Source organism: Pteropus alecto, unplaced genomic scaffold, assembly GCF_000325575.1.
Source record: "Pteropus alecto unplaced genomic scaffold, ASM32557v1 scaffold222, whole genome shotgun sequence".
Lineage (NCBI taxonomy): Eukaryota > Metazoa > Chordata > Mammalia > Chiroptera > Pteropodidae > Pteropus > Pteropus alecto.
In genome coordinates, this window is record NW_006433716.1 from 291,743 (window position 1) to 295,689 (window position 3,947).

At 35.5% G+C, this 3,947-nt stretch overlaps 1 pseudogene; it reads left to right on the forward strand.

Moving 5' to 3' along the window:
• Positions 1 to 116, forward strand: LOC112477006 (annotated as a pseudogene).
• Positions 117 to 3,947: the final 3,831 nt, after the last annotated feature.

A 3,947-nucleotide genomic window follows, 5' to 3' on the forward strand; every position in this document is an offset into this window, starting at 1 on the left:
GTCTATGGCCATGCTACCCTGAACAAGCCCAATGTCTGATCTTGAAAGCTAAGCAGGGTCAGGCCTGGTTAGTACTTGGATGGGAGACCACCTAGGAAGACCAGATGCGGTAGGCATAAATAATAATAAATAATAATAATAAAATAAAGTAAATGAATTGTTTAAGGACATAAAGCTAACCAAAGAAAATGGGAGAGAAGACAGAAACTACAAAATTTTAGAAGGTGGAAAACTGTTGGACCAGAGTTACCTGATCGAACAGGCACAGTAATGCTACTGCTAGGCAACTGGTATCGGGGAAAGCAATAAACATTACAGAACCTCTAAAAGATGAAAAGTTAATGGGGTTAGGTAGAATTAAAATTAAGGGGATTGGATGAAAGTATGTTTAAAAACCAGTTAGACAAAATGAAATACCACTTCACACAAACTAGAGTGGCTATAATGAAAAAGTCAAATAATAACAAATGTCTAGGATGTGGAGAACTGGAGCACTTGCACGTTGCTAGTGGTAACGTGAATGATACAGCCACTTCGGAAAAAAGACCAACAGTTTTTCCAAAGGTTAAACATGGATTTACAATATGATCCAGTAATTCTATTCCTAGGTATATACCCAAAATAAGTGAAAATGTATCCATTCAAAAACTTGTACATGATTGTTCTTAGCAGCCTGATTTACAATAGCCAATAAGTAGCCACCACATGGGCCTTGAAAACATTATGCTAAGTGAAAGAATCCAGTCAGAAAGCCCACATATTGTATGAATTCATATATACAAAATATCTGGACTAGGCAAATCCATAGAAACATAAAGTATATTAGTGGTTGCCTAGGTCTAGGGTGGGGGTGGTGGAGAATAAGTGGAATGGCAGGGTGAATGACTGCTAAGGACTGAAGGCTTCTTTCTGAGGTGATGAAAATGTTCTAAAATTGATGTGGTAATTGTTACACAATTTTGTGAATGTACTAAAAACCAATGAGTTATACATTTTAAATGGGTGAATTGTGTGGTATGTGGATTATATCTCAATAAAGCTGTTCCAATTCCCTTTTCTCAAAACAAGTTAGATCCTTGAGGCATTTCCTGCACTGTACACAGTGGAGCAACCATACATTTTCCATTGCATAGAAGATGGGGTTGAGTGGTAGATATCTTTCTCTTTGGAGGTTGTATAAGAGAGAGGTTCTCTGGACTATACAGTAAGAGGCAGTAGAATTAGGCCACAGTTCTAAACTGAATTTAAACCTTGGGCTTTCTTCCCCCTTTGGCTCATGGAAAGCTGGCAAAAGTTCTTTTCCGTAGAAGTTCAGCAGATCTCTGCAGAATCTGACAGCCCTGGTAAATAAGTCTGAAAACGTTGATCTTTCCCCAAAAGATAAGTCAGTACAGTGCCTGCAACAAAACCATTCTACCAGTTTTGCTACAGTGGGGCTCATAGTCAACAAACTGGACTCATGCTCAGAGCTTCCAAATAGCTTTTTGGTGCCCCACTCTTAGACAGCCAAAACAATCATTAGAGGAAAGACTTTACTATAAAAGCAGAGGTCTATAAAAACATCCAGAAGAAAGGCAACTTGGAGGAAGTACAAACTAAGGAAGAATAAAATGTCAAAATAAAAAAGGACTGATTAACATCAGAAATATATGAGAAGATACTGCAAGCATGAAACAAGAACAGGATGGCACTTAAAAATATTTCAGATACATCCATACAATGGAACAATAATAAAAAGGATGAGCTATCAAGCCACACATAGATCCTGATGAGCCTTAAATACATATTGCTAAATGAAAACCAGTATGAAAAGGCTACATACTGTATGATTCCAGTTGTATGACATTCTGAAAAAGACAAAACTATAGAGACAGTTAAAAGATCAGTGGTTTCCAGGGATTTGAAGGGAGTGTTGAATAAGTAGAGTGGAGGGAATTTTTTTAGTCAGTGAAACCATTCATTATGATACTGTAATGGTAGATATATGACATCATGTATTTATTTGTCAAACCCATAGAACTTTACCGTACAAAGAACTTAAATGAATTCAAATAAAAATATTATTTAGAAGGTCAGGGGATGTCAGCATGTAATACAGAATGTAACCAAAGAATCTAACTGTCTTACAAATGTATGAAACCACCTCACTGAAGGGGTGGCAGGGGGGAAGGAAACTTCTTTTTTTTTATCTCAGTATTCCAAAAATTTGATCATGGAATTCTATTAATGTTAGTAAAGTTAGAAAACTTTTTCAATCACATCTCCAACTACATACTAAAATACTCAAAAGGTGGTAGGGCTAGTTATAATACGTTTCTTGTAACAAAGAAAGAAACCTGCTTTTTAGATAGGGTATCCTTGTTTTTTGAGACCAAGTTAAGCAGTCCATTTTTTTTAAAATTTTTAGAAAATACCTATTTATAAAAGAGAAATAAGAAGAGACATTTATGTTAAAACACAGACCAGACACATATGGTATCTTATTCAATCTTCTACAACCTTGAAAGAGGAATTTCCATTCCCATTTTACAAAGAAACATTCCATGAATAAAGTCCTAGATCACAGAGTATGTGGTAGATTTTCAATGAGTAGTTACAGGAAATAAATAAAAGAATGACTAATTTAAGCACAAGTCATGCATATAAAACAAATAGTATATTATACTGTACACTGCTAAGGGTGTAAATACAAAATGAATTTAAGTATTGTTTATTAAGAAAGTTCAATTATTGTTCAATGGTCACTGAAATTTTCAGAAAAGGTGCGAGAGAGAGGATGATAGTTACGGTGGGCTTTGAAGTGTGGATAGAATATAAAAAAAATGGACAGGGGAGTAGGACATTTCAGGTGGAGGTTGCTAGAGGCAGTCACTCAGGCAGGCAAAAGCATGGTTATGTAGAGAGTCAAGTGGATTAAAGCACTTGCCTAGGAGTCTTGCAACTCTAATTTTTTTAAACCACAATATATACAGGTTCTACAATCTGTCTACTAATTTAATGGCTCTCTTAAAGCTAATATTTAATTCTCTTCAATAAAATAAATATGGAAATATCAAATAAATCATTAAGTCAAAGAACGTAAGAATGAGGAAACTTTAATGCAGATAAATTGTTTAAAATTTCTAGGACAACAAACATGGTAAGTGGCAGAGTAGGGTTATGAACAGATGTCTCTGGTTTTTGAGATCTACAGTCTATTTACATGGTTTGATTACTCATTACAAATGAGGAACTGAAGTCTGGAGATGTTATATTACATAATATTTACTGAGCAGTTAATTCACTGGGGTTTTCCCATTCTGATTTCTCTAAAAACACAGAAGGAATAATAGAATACAAAATACAAATAGAACACAACTAACAGGTTCCATCATACAGAAACGGGAGTCGAAAGCAGAGTAGGTTAGGGCAGAAAATGATTATATGTGGTTTGTGTTGAATTTGAGTTGCCATTAGTTAAGTTTTAGATTTCCAGGTTTCCTATCTCAAAAAGTTCTCCAAATTATGGGAAGAACTACTTGGAGTTTTGGCAGCTCTTATACAACTATTTGTACATGTTTGTTTACTGTCCTCCCAAAGATACTTTTTCTACTCCAGTTATGCAAACAAGTTGTGAATCGCTCCTTTGACAGTATTAGGTGTGTGTATTTCCTTGGCTTGGTAGCTTCAGTTATCTTCTAATTGTTACTCCTTTGAAGATTTAGACTTGAAAGAAGAGATACAGCACTTCTTAGTTACTCCTGTGCTGGCTGATATGCCTGGTCTGTACCTTTACCCCCTTGTCTACAGTTCCATGGAAACCTGATAAAGACCAGGCCCAGAGCTTGTACAAACCTAGTTAAAGAAAGACAATCTCAAAGTTACTGGAAAAGAATATTATATGTCCTGACCCTGACTTTTCCCACAAACTTAGGAAGAATCTCTCTCTCTTTTCATGAACACATTAC